The sequence below is a fragment of the Schistocerca piceifrons genome, chromosome 10, assembly GCF_021461385.2.
Source record: "Schistocerca piceifrons isolate TAMUIC-IGC-003096 chromosome 10, iqSchPice1.1, whole genome shotgun sequence".
NCBI classification, from domain to species: Eukaryota; Metazoa; Arthropoda; class Insecta; order Orthoptera; family Acrididae; genus Schistocerca; species Schistocerca piceifrons.
This window is the reverse complement of record NC_060147.1, coordinates 85,063,448-85,077,088: the sequence shown is the minus strand read 5'-3', so window position 1 is coordinate 85,077,088 and position 13,641 is coordinate 85,063,448. Positions and strand designations below refer to the sequence as shown.

General features: G+C 41.5%; 1 non-coding gene across 1 annotated transcript; it reads left to right on the top strand.

Moving 5' to 3' along the window:
• Positions 1-10,617: 10,617 nt before the first annotated feature.
• On the top strand, positions 10,618-10,692 carry Trnat-ugu. The gene has a single exon. It is a non-coding gene; the product is annotated as a tRNA-Thr (tRNA).
• Positions 10,693-13,641: the final 2,949 nt, after the last annotated feature.

Here is a 13,641-nt window from a genome sequence, read left to right as displayed (position 1 = left end):
TGAATCTGCTTTGTGTATTCATCTCTTGGTCTCCCTCTACGATTTTTACCCTCCACGCTGCCCTCCAATGCTAAATTTGTGATCCCTTGATGCCTCAAAACATGTCCTACCAACCGATCCCTTCTTCTAGTCAAGTTGTGCCACAAACATCTCTTCTCCCCAATCCTATTCAATACCTCCTCATTAGTTACGTGATCTACCCACCTTATCTTCAGCATTCTTCTGTAGCACCACATTTCGAAAGCTTCTATTCTCTTCTTGCCCAAACTATTTATCGTCCATGTTTCACTTCCATACATGGCTACACTCCATACAAATACTTTCAGAAACGACTTCCTGACACTTAAATCTATACTCGATGTTAACAAATTCCTTTTCTTCAGAAACGATTTCCTTGCCATTGCCGGTCTACATTTTATATCCTCTCTACTTCGACCATCATCAGTTATTTTACTCCCTAAATAGCAAAACTCCTTTACTACTTTAAGTGTCTCATTTCCTAATCTAATCCCCTCAGCATAACCCGATTTAATTTGACTACATTCCATTATCCTCGTTTTGCTTTTGTTGATATTCATCTTATATCCTCCTTTCAAGACACTGTCCATTCCGTTCAACTGCTCTTCCAAGTCCTTTGCTGTCTCTGACAGAAATACAATGTCATCAGCGAACCTCAAAGTTTTTATTTCTTCTCCATGGACTTTAATACCTATTCCGAACTTTTCTTTTGTTTCCTTTACTGCTTGCTCAATATACAGATTGAATAACATCGGGGAGAGGCTACAACCCTGTCTTACTCCCTTCCCAACCACTGCTTCCCTTTCATGCCGCTCGACTCTTATAACTGCCATCTGGTTTCTGTACAAATTGTAAATAGCCTTTCGCTCCCTGTATTTCACCCCTGCCACCTTCAGAATTTGAAAGAGAGTATTCCAGTTAACGTTGTCAAAAGCTTTCTCTAAGTCTACAAATGCTAGAAACGTAGGTTTGCCTTTTCTTAATCTTTCTTCTAAGATAAGTCGTAAGGTTAGTATTGCCTCACGTGTTCCAACATTTCTGCGGAATCCAAACTGATCTTCCCCGAGGTCCGCTTCTACCAGTTTATCCATTCGTCTGTAAACAATTCGCGTTAGTATTTTGCAGCTGTGACTTATTAAACTGATAGTTCGGTAATTTTCACATCTGTCAACACCTGCTTTCTTTGGGATTGGAATTATTATATTCTTCTTGAAGTCTGTGGGTATTTCGCCTGTCTCATACATCTTGCTCACCAGATGGTAGAGTTTTGTCATGACTGGCTCTCCCAAGGCCATCAGTAGTTCTAATGGAATGTTGTCTACTCCCGGGGCCTTGTTTCGACTCAGGTCTTTCAGTGCTCTGTCAAACTCTTCACGCAGTATCGTATCTCCCATTTCATCCTCATCTACATTCTCTTCCATTTCTATAATATTGTCCTCAAGTACATCGCCCTTGTATAGACCCTCTATATACTCCTTCCACCTTTCTGCTTTCCCTTCTGTGGTTAGGACTGGGTTTCCATCTGAGCTCTTGATATTCATACAAGTGGTTTCCTTTTCTCCAAAGGTCTCTTTAATTTTCTTGTAGGCAGTATCTATCTTACCCCTAGTGAGACAAGCCTCTACATCCTTACATTTTTCCTCTAGCCATCCCTGCTTAGCCATTTTGCACTTCCTGTCGATCTCATTTTTGAGACGTTTGAATTCCTTTTTGCCTGCTTCATTTACTGCATTTTTATATTTTCTCCTTTCATCAATTAAATTCAGTATTTCTTCTGTTACCCAAGGGTTTCTATTAGCCCTCGTCTTTTTACCTACTTGATCCTCTGCTGCCTTCACTACTTCATCCCTCAGAGCTACCCATTCTTCTTCTATTGCATTTCTTTCCCCCATTCCTGTCAATTGTTCCCTTATGCTCTCCCTGAAACTCTCTACAACCTCTGGTTCTTTCAGTTTATCCAGGTCCCATCTCCTTAAATTCCCACCTTTTTGCAGTTTCTTCAGTTTCAATCTGCAGTTCATAACCAATAGATTGTGGTCAGAATCCACATCTGCCCCTGGAAATGTCTTACAATTTAAAACCTGGTTCCTAAATCTCTGTCTTACCATTATATAATCTGTCTGATACCTTTTACTATCTCCAGGATTCTTCCAGGTATACCCCCCATGAACTATCCAACCTAAAAACATACTGCTCCTGATAGCTATAATTATTAGTCTTCAAACGACGTAAATACTGATGTAATGTTGTTCAGTACACTGTCTTCAGTCACCAAAAGAAATATCTGCACTTAAACTGTGTGTTTCTCAAACTTTTGGTCATACTGACACAACTTTGATTTGCAGTGGGATTCTGGAAGTCATACTGTGCTGGAACACGTGAATCAGCTCGAAGAAAACGATTTATTGACAAATAGCCAACATGGATTCATAAAATATCGTTTTTGTGAAACACAACTAACCGTTATGTTTTCACGAAGTAATGAGTGATGTCGACACGGAATGTTAAACTGATTCCATATTTTTAGATTTCCAAACGGCTTTTGACGCCGCTCATCACAAGCAACTTTTAATTAAATTTCGTGCCTCTGGAGTGTCGTCGCAGTTTTTTGACCGGATTCGTGATTTACTGTCACAAAGGTCACAGTTTTTAACAATTGACAGAAAGACATCGTGTAAAACAGAAGTATTATCTGACGTTACCCAAGGAGTGTTGCAGGCCTTCTGTTGCTCCTGAACTACATAACCGACTTAGGAAACAATCTGAGCAGCCCTCTTAGATTGTTTGCAGGTGATGCTGTCGTTTACCGTCATGTCAAGTGATTAGATGATCAAATTGAATTGCAAAATGATTCAGACAAGGTATTTTACAAAGCATGGTTCAAAAAGTGGCGATTGACTCTAAATCAGTAAAAGTTTGAAGTCATTCATATGAGCACTAAAAAAGAGTAAGACACAAGAAATCACACAAATATGAAGGCTATAAACTCAGCTAAATACTTAGGTATTACGAAATTGGCAGGAAACTTAGAAAGTGTTACAGGTCTACTGAAGAGACTACCTTACACTATACCTATCTGCTCTCTTCTGGAGTACTGTTGTGCGATGTGGGATCCGCATCAGATAGGCTTGGCGGACAACGTCGGAAAATTTCGAAGAAGGGAAGCTCCTTCTGTATTATTGCGAAATAAAGGAGAGAGCGCTACGGAAATGATACACAAATTGGGCTGGCAGTCATTAAAACAAAGGCTTTTTTTCGGAGCGGCAGGACCTTCTCACGAAATTTCAATCACCAACTTCCTCCTCAGGGTGTGAAAATACACTGAAGAGCCAAAGATTCTGGTACACCTGCCTAATATCGTGTAGGTTCCCCGCGAGCAAGCAGAAGTGCCGCAACACGACGTGGCATGGACTCGACAAATGTCTGAAGTATTGCTGGAGGGAACAGACACCATGAATCCTCTGGGCTGTCCATAAATCCGTAAGAGTACGAGGAGGTGGAGATCTCTTCTGAACAGCAGATTGCAAGGCATCCCAGATATGCTCAGTAATGTTCGTGTCTGGGGAGTTTGGTAGACAGCGCAAGTGTTTAAGCTCTTACGAGTGTTCGTGGAGCCACTCTGTAGCAATTCTGGACGTTTGAGGTGTCGCATTGGTCTGTTGGAACTGCTCAAGTCCGCCAGACTGCACAATGGACATGAATGAATGCAGGTCATCAGACAGCATGCTTACGTACGTGTCACATGTCAGAGTCGTAAGTAGACTTATGAGGGGTTCCAAATCACTCCAGCTGCACACGCCCCACACCATTACAGTTCCTCCATCAGCTTGAACAGTCCACTGCTGACATGCAGGGTCCACGGATTCATGAGGTTGTCTCCATACCCATCATCTGGACACAATTTGAAACGAGACTTGTCGGAATAGGCAACATGCTTCCAGTCAGCAACAGTCCAATGTCAGTGTTGACGTGCCAAAGCGAGGTGTAATGCTTTGTGTCGTGCAATCATCAAGGGTACGCGAGAGGACCTTTGGCTCCGAAAACCCACATCGATGATGTTTCGTTGAGTGGTTCGTACGTTGATACTTTTTGATGGCCCAGCATTGAAATCTGCAGCAGTTTGCGAAAGGGTTGCACTTCTGTCACGTTGAACGATTCTCTTCAGTCATTGTTGGTCTCGTTCTTGCAGGATCTTTTTCCGGCCACCGATGTTGGAGATGTGATGTTTGACTGGGTTCCTGATATTCACGGAACACTCGTGAAATGATCGTACGGGAAAATCCCCATTTCATCGCTACCTCGGAGATGCTGCGTGCGCCGACTATAACACCACGTCAAACACTTTTAAGGGGGGTAGGACGTCAAACGGGCCGACTTGGAGCAGGAGAGTCACCACAGGACATTTTAATTTCCACTGTCCGGAATGTGGTTTAATGGCAGAGCAGCAAACAGGTGGATAGATGGAACCGGAATCTGTGGTCTACCTCTTCAGCATGCTCTAAGAGAAGCTGCTTACTATCCTGGTTGGAGACGCTTGTTTCAAGAGGTCATGACGCTCAGCAATGAGCACAACAACTTGTGATGGCGTACATTATACTTGTGATGGCGTACAATATACGGGTTGTTGAAAAAGTCTCTCCGCACTGCCGTATGATTGTTAGCCGCGCGTGCCGTATGCCGCAGTGAATAATCCGAAATGAAACTCAGTGAAAAACAAGTTATTAATTTATTGAATATTCATTTTTACTTAGAAATTTTCGCATTAAATGTTGACAGTGTCCCCCCTGTTGCTGAATACACTATTCAATTCGTCTGATCATGTTTCCAAACACAAGCTGTAACATTTCTTCTGTGGAAAGTGGATATTGCAGTTTTCAGTTCATCGATGGATTTTACTCGATTTTTGTAGACAGTTGCTTTCGCTACACCCCAAAAGAAAAAGTCAGGTGGTGTTACGTGAGGCGACTGTGGAGGCCAAAGTCCCTGTGAAATTATGCGATCAGCAAAAACATCAGCAAGCAGTGACATTGAAACACGAGCTGTATGCGCGGTTGCACCATCTTGTTGAAAATAACCGTTCAGAATTTCACTAAACACAAGTTCTCCTATGAATGGGTACTTCAGTATCGTTGTGCGTTTATTGTTTCGTTGAAAAATATGGGACCCACAATCCGACGTCTAGAAATTGCAATCCAAACTCCTATTTCCACAGAATGAAGTGGTTCCTCATGAATACACAGTAGTTTTGCAGTATTCCACATACGAGAATTTTGCGAGTTCATGTACCCGGATAAATGAAACCAAGCCCCATCAGTGAAAAACGTTTCATTAAGAATATCCCTTCCATTTTCTTGAACGAAATTTTTGAACCATTGACAATAATGCAGTCTCTTGCCATGAACAGTATTTTTCAATTCTTGCACGGCTGTCACTTTGTATGGGTAAAGTTCTAATTTTTTCCTTACAGCAGTGTGGGCCCTTCCGACACTAACATCGATTTCCTGGGCGTGTTTTCTTACTGACTTGTTCAGACTCATGAACATTTTGTCGGAAATATCGAGTAGACGCTACGACGACCACTTCTCGGTCCATCTGTCACTGAATCCATACTTCGAAATTTGTTAATCAAATCTCGCACAGTATCACGATATGGGAGTGTTGTCTCCGGGAAAACTGAATTAAATGTTTGACCAATTGAAACTGTGTATTTACCGCCAGCGTTCTTCATGGTTAGAATTTTAACAGTGACAAAAACGAAACAAACGAACAAAACAACTAAATTTAAACTTTCTCGTCAACACGTAACGACACACACCAACGATACTACTGACTCTGTCTGAGATAAACGAAACAGTGGAATGTTGGGAGAGTCCACTTGAAGGGAAGTAACCCAGGCAGGCGAACAATCATACGGCACTGCGGAGAGACTTTTTGAACACCCCGTACAAGTACAATACACATCAAAATACTCGTCAGAGTCTTAACCACACAGGGGGCTTCGTGCTTCAAAATGACAGGTTCTACAAGGAACCATACAAGCTTGCACAGTCGGCACAGCTTTGGTTAGAGCATAGCAGGTGATGTAGTCAGTGCAGAGTATTATCCGTCAGTTACCACTTGTCGACTTCGGGCCGTGTGGTGTTAGCCGAGCGGTCAGGGGCGCTGCAGCCATGGACTGTGCGGCTGGTCCCGGCGGAGGTTCAAGTCCTCCCTCGGGCATGTGTGTGTGTGTGTGTGTGTGTGTGTGTGTGTGTGTGTGTGTGTCCTTAGGATAATTTAGGTTAAGTAGTGTGTAAGCTTAGGGACTGACGACCTTAGCAGTTAAGTCCCATAAGATTTCACACGCATTTGGTTTTTTTGTCGACTTCGGGAACCTCACCGAGAGGTCAGTTCCAACCCGATGGAATGGCGCTATTGCAGGCAAAATTGATGTGAGATGTCCTGGAATTGATGCTCCTTAAGGGGAGACGGAAGGCAAGTGGGCTTCGAAAATTCGGTTTTTAGATTTTAGCATATTTGAAATGCGTTATCTTTCCTGCGTGAAACAGTTTTTGTTCTATATAAATACGACAATTTTTTCGTGAGATATAATGGTTTTCCTGACTCTGTGCAATCTGGGGACGGTGACAGCAAGGCACAACAGCCCTATGGTCCTAATGTCACAATTTTTAAATTAGAGTGCACTGGGCATGTCCAGGAGAGAATGGGGTCCGGTTGAGAAGATTATTGCAAGAAAAGTCAAAAATAGTATCGGAAGATGGTAAGAAGATAGGTAGTAAACGTCTGCTGACAAATGTTGAAATAGATAGATTCCAGAATTATGGCTTGGCCATAAGAAGGAATGTAGGGAATTTAGAAAACATGAAAAAATCTGTATGGCCTATCTTTTTCCATAAGCTTTCCACAAATGAAAATCCACTGCACGGTCTTTGCCCGAACGATCCTGACACTTGTTCCAAGTACAGGAGAAGTGCCAGATATGACCACAAACATTCTTCACCTGCATCAGTACTGAATGAAATTAAACCCATATTTAGAGACCTTTGTAAAGATACCGTGTTGAAGAAATGTCCTCTTGGGAAAACCCAAAATTTAAATGAATGTGTGAATTCAGTCATTTGGAACCGGTTACCGAAAACCGTATTTGTTCAATTTACAACCGTCAAATTTGGTGTTTATGATGCTATTTTATGCTTCAATGATGGTGTAATTGGAAAACTGGATGTTTTGGAATTATTGGGCATAAAATCCAGCGGAAATACTGCAAAATCCTTGGTGCAAATACATACAGAGAGAATTCGCAAAGCAGATATTGCTAATTTAAAATGCACAAAAGAAGCCAGACAGAAAAGAAGAGGGACCAAGAGAAGAAAAGATCAGGATGATTCAGACGATGCTCAGTATGGAGCAGGAAAATATTAGTGGTAAGTAATTCTCATCAAAAACTACACTAGAATTTCAATATTAAACTTTAAACGGATTTTTCTCAAACTACATTTTTTTTGACGTTCAGGTACCATTATTTGATAAACTAATGGTGTTAGAAACATGAAATTTGGTCAATTTGTACTGCATATGGTAATAAGTTTAATATCAGTTTAATAAGTCACAGCTGCAAAATACTAACGCGAATTCTTTACAGACGAATGGAAAAACTGGTAGAAGCGGACCTCGGGGAAGATCAGTTTGGATTCCGTAGAAATGTTGGAACACGTGAGGCAATACTAACCTTACGACTTATCATAGAAGAAAGATTAAGAAAAGGCAAAACTACGTTTCTAGCATCTGTAGACTTAGAGAAAGCTTTTGACAATGTTAACTGGAATACTCTCTTTCAAATTCTGAAGGTGGCAGGGGTAAAATACCGGGAGCAAAAGGCTATTTACAATTTGTACAGAAACCAGATGGCAGTTATAAGAGTCGAGGGGTATGAAAGGGAAGCAGTGGTTGGGAAGGGAGTGAGACAGGGTTGTAGCCTATCCCCGATGTTATTCAATCTGTATATTGAGCAAGCAGTAAAGGAAACAAAAGAAAAATTCGGAGTAGGTATTAAAATTCATGGAGAAGAAGTAAAAATTTTGAAGTTTGCCGATGACATTGTAATTCTGTCAGAGACAGCAAAGGACTTGGAAGAGCAGCTGAACGGAATGGACAGTGTCTTGAAAGGAGGATATAAGGTGAACATTAACAAAAGCAAAACGAGGATTATTGAATGTAGTTAAATTAAATCGGGTGATGCTGAGGGAATTAGATTAGGAAATGAGACACTTAAAGTAGTAAAGGAGTTTTGCTATTTAGGGAGTAAAATAACTGATGATGGTCGAAGTAGAGAGGATATAAAACGTAGACTGGCAATGGCAAGGAAATCGTTTCTGAAGAAGAGAAATTTGTTAACATCGAGTATATATTTAAGTGTCAGGAAGTCGTTTCTGAAAGTATTTGTATGGAGTGTAGCCATGTATGGAAGTGAAACATGGACGATAACTAGTTTGGACAAGAACAGAATAGAAGCTATCGAAATGTGGTGCTACAGACGAATGCTGAAGATAAGGTGGGTAGATCACGTAACTAATGAGGAGGTATCGAATAGGATTGGGGAGAAGAGAAGTTTGCGGCACAACTTGACTAGAAGAAGGGATCGGTTGGTAGGACATGTTTTGAGGCATCAAGGGATCACAAATTTAGCATTGGAGGGCAGCGTGGAGGGTAAAAATCGTAGAGGGAGACCAAGAGATGAATACACTAAGCAGATTCAGAAGGATGTAGGTTGCAGTAGGTACTGGGAGATGAAGAAGCTTGCGCAGGATAGAGTAGCATGGAGAGCTGCATCAAACCAGTCTCAGGACTGAGAACCACCAAACAATCAGAAACTCTTTTATAATAATTAATGTACAAAAAAAGTTAAATTTTACGAGTGAAAGAATAAATTTTTTTTCTTCGAAGCCATAAAAGGTATTATGTTCATTTTACTTGTAAATTGAAGCATATATATATATCACTTATAGTTATTTTCAAAAGTGTATCTATTCAAAGGGTAAAATAGCATTGGAAGACTAGGGATAAAAATTGCCTTCCGTCTCCCATTAAATCCTTAATGACTTGCTAGAGAGTTAGCCAATAATATGTGTGTCTGCTTGTGTCTAGAGTCTTCACGAATTCTAGGTGATCAGATGGAGTGTTGTGGAAATACTTCAGAACAGATGGCTGTAGATGCGCTGGCATGATGAACAACCTTTTCCGCCCCGTTGGATCATAATTCCTCTTATACAGTGCTCTGTTTATTAATTGGAATTCTCCTGTGCGTGGCTGCTCCCTCTTCTTCAATACTTCTATCGATTTCGGCAGCGCTGAATCTTCCTTTCGATCAGCAGCAATGTTGTTTAATGCAGCGATGACTGAGATTTCTTCTACACCGCTTTCTTCCGCAAAGAATGCCTTGAAAGGCGTTCTTGTGTTTGCTTTCGCTTCTGTATACCACTGCGATGGCATACTCCTGAAGCATCACTGTACATCTTGCCAGTTGACCCAACAGATCCCCCAGGCTCGGCAGTGAGCATAGTGAATTGTGGTCCATCTCAACATTGAATGGTTTGCCATATAAATAAGGGCATAATTTATTGATGGCCCAAATAACTGCAAGGTACTCTTTCTTGGTTGTAGAGTAGTTCATCTAGGACTTAGAGAGCACTCTAGAAGCATAAGCTATCGCCTCTTCAGCACCTCCCTGAATTTGCACTAGAACTGCACCTATAATTTAACTCCTAACGTCGGTGAAACTCTGCCTTGGCGTTCTCGTTATGAAATGCTAGGACTGGAGAAGACGTTAGTGCCTCCGTAAGGACAAGGAAAGATCTTCCTTGCACCCCGTTCGAGGAAAATTCGTAGTCCCTCCTGCAGTAGTTCTTGCAAGGGACGTGCCTTGGTGCAGATGTCCTTTATGAATCGCTGGTAGTACTAGCACATTCTGAGAAAATTTCTCACGCTGCGGATGTGCTAGGGAGTTGGAAAATCTGTGACTGATCTTATTTTGTCTGAATTGGGACGGACTCTGTCGCCATTAACTAAGTGCACCAAGATTTTTATTTCTTGAGTGACGAAGAAGCACTTTTCCGGATTAGGGCGGAGGCCTGCAGTCTGAACACACTTCAGCATTATATATATGACGGTAGTATCTGTTCCCGAAAGAACAGTTACCGTATCTGCAAACAGGCGTTGATATACTTCATTGGGGACACATTTTCAACATGTCCCCAATGAAGCATATCAACGCCTGTTTGCAGCTAGGGTGTCCACTTAATTATCATTTCATTGCTAGCAAAGCTGCATGGTCATCAACGGTAACTGTTCTTTCGGGAACAGATACTATCGTCATATATATAGTTAAAATATGGCTTCCCGGCCATTGACCTTCTTGTGCGAACGTGCACGTTATGCCCGAACTCGTACGGGACTTGGTAGATTAATCTGCCACGAGTAATGAGTATGATGGGCAAACATCTATTAGGCGCACTACGAATGTAGTGGTGTGGACATGTTGGGAATGTGGGTCTCAAGGGGAGAGTGCAAGGGATAAGTCCCTGTAGGCGCACTATCCTCTGTGCACTCGGTGGCTCAGATGGATAGAGCGTCTGCCATGTAAGCAGGAGATCCCGGGTTCGAGTCCCGGTCGGGACACACATTTTCAACACGTCCCAAATGAAGTATGTCAACGCCTGTTTGCAGCTAGGGTGTCCATTTAATTATCATTACACTTCAGAACCGTTGTCAAACGGCTTAGATGCTGTTCATATGTTTTAGAAAAACTGACGGTCTCTTACAGATTGCATACACACATCGTCCATTTAAGGTGTCGAAGCTGGTTATCTATCATATGCTGGAAGGTGGCTGGAGTGTTCCATAGTCTATATGGCATAACTTTAAACTCGTAGAGGCCACCAGGTTTCATTAAGGCTGTCTTTCCCTGGCCAGCGTCGTCAGCCTCAAGTTTCCAGTAGCATGTTTGTATGTTCATAAATGAAAAATACTTTGCATTTTTCAAACTGTCTAGGGTGTAATCCACGTGCGGCAATGGGTAGACATTATTCGTGATTTTGTTTAGTCTTCGGTAGACGACACAGAAACGGCATATACCGCCCTTGATCTTCACAAGAACGACAGGAGATGACTTGCTGAATACGTTCAATGCACTTGCATTTAGTTTGAGTGTGGTTAGCGATAAAGTCTCTAATTTTTAAAGGTGCGCGCGAATTTATTCTTTCTTTCTTATCATTATGTGCGTTATTCGTCATGAGTCAGTCATTATAAAGTATGCAAGCTAAGTCAAATAAATGAGCAATTTATTTGATACGAAAATCTTATTTCTCTCTATAAATCTTCAATATCTCATCACGTTATGGACCCAGGCATCGCGTGATTAGTGTGAGGGATTTGAACGAATTGTATTGTGAAAGATTATTCAGAAAATAACGTTGTCAGCCGCCCTTACTAGGCGAACTTTCGTTACGCCGGTCGCGGTTTGTCCGGACGGAAAGTAATCTGCAATGGCTGAAAAAATTTCTGCGCGATATATCGTAAAATTAGAAGGGAAAAATTATCTAGCTTGTAAATTTTAAAGCACTGTAGTACTCAATGCCTGCGCAGTTTTTGATGCTGTAATTGGAATGCGAGTTTAGCTGGCTAAAACCGACGATGCCGCAATGAAAGCATAGATAAGAGAAAACGCCAAGGTTATGATTCTGCTTTTGGTTAAAGTGCACTTACGGTGTAAGCAGCTCTTCGGCTGCACGCTGCTTTGACAATTCGTAGGCAATCGGGTGATTAGTATACAGTAGCCAATGAGAATCGCTGAATCTAATGACACAGATGCGAACTGATTTCTTTTGTTTCCGAGATGGACATCGCGAGATTGACTATTACTGATCTGGCTATTATGGATTACAAATTTGGTCACTGGATTTCGTATGTATTTCTTGTACTGTATGTTTCTCGGAGTATGACAGGATTTGTTGGGGTATCCTTTCGTATACCAATGTTATAGTTTGGTTGTGAGTTGGCGAAGCTAATGTATGTAAGTGGGGGAAAACTGACTGTGGGGACGGACTGACCTGTAGCGTAGCCGAGTGATCGTTTCTGAAACTTCGTGGAGTATTTTCAAATGTTCCGGTTTCCGAGAAAGTGGTTACACTGGAACCTAAAGTACAATTTAAATTTTACAGAATGTCCTGTTTTATATGAGCACATTCTGCAACATATATATTCCACTAAGCCGCGCCGTAATTTCATACACTTCACATCATGACGGTGTTTTAATGATCACTATTTTGTCATTGGTTCCATCATCTTGTTTAATCAGCCGGTTCATCATTCGTTGCATTCATTTCCATCATCGCGGAAACGTTTAGAAACGGCTGCATGCAACGGAAAAGCTACCGTCATCGTAAGTACATTTTTACATAAAACAAGTCGAGTTTCTAGAATTGGAAAGAAATCAGCATTCGCCGTATTTTGTTGTTTTATTGTCAGCAAAATCGACCATCAGTGCTGTAATATAGAATTAAAATTGGTAGGCACTGATATCAAGCTATAACCACAAGGTTAGAGCGATCACATATGTGATTCTTTCGACATGGCATTTCCACGATGCCCTGTGTGGCTGGAAGTCACTAGATTTCCACCCACCCTTTCCCTTTCCTTCCCATCCCTTTATTTAATGTACAACAAACCTAATGTCATTGATCGATTTAGTGAATTCAACGCTCTCTCGTTAAACGTCTGGTTAACGACTCAAAACGTTGCGTGTACACAGTGGTACTGAGTATATTAACGGTGACATGAAACAGCTTCTCAGAAACCTTGGAATCCAGTTGTAAACGACCGCTCCATTCACACCAGAACAGAACAACCGATCCGAGCGAGACAGTGGAACAATGGTTGAATGCCCCCACGATGTTGAAAGCCAAGATTCTTCCGAAGTTGCTATGGGCATAGGCAGTTAACATTGCTGTATACGTATCACATACGACTCCAGCGAAACGCAGTTTGAAACCAAGTCCAAATACCATACATACCATATAAGTAACATTCATACAACTGGCCATTACATTTTCCCAATTTATTTGTAATTAATGTTCACTGAATATGGTATTCTTTATAATGTAAATACTTGCAATGCTACCTGGATTCCTTGGAGGAGGAAAAAAAAAAAAAACTTTACTGCTTGATTCAAAATTTCAGTGCACCATAGATGTTAATATAATTGTTACTGTCATATTATTCATTTTATCTCACCTCTATGTTGCTCCTTGTATGTTGTTGTTGTCGTCGTCAGTCCTGAGACTGGTTTGATGCAGCTCTCCATGATACTCTATCCTGTGCAAGCTTCTTCATCTCCGAGTACCTACTGCAACCTACATCCTTCTGAATCTGCTTAGTGTAATCATCTCTTGGTCTCCCTCTACGATTTTTATCCTCCACGCTGCCCTCCAATGCTAAATTTGTGATCCCTTGATGCCTCAAAACGTGTCCTACCAACCGATCCCTTCTTCTAGTCAAGCTGTGCCACAAACTTCTCTTCTCCCCAATCCTATTCAATACCTCCTCGTTAGTTACGTGATCTACCCACCT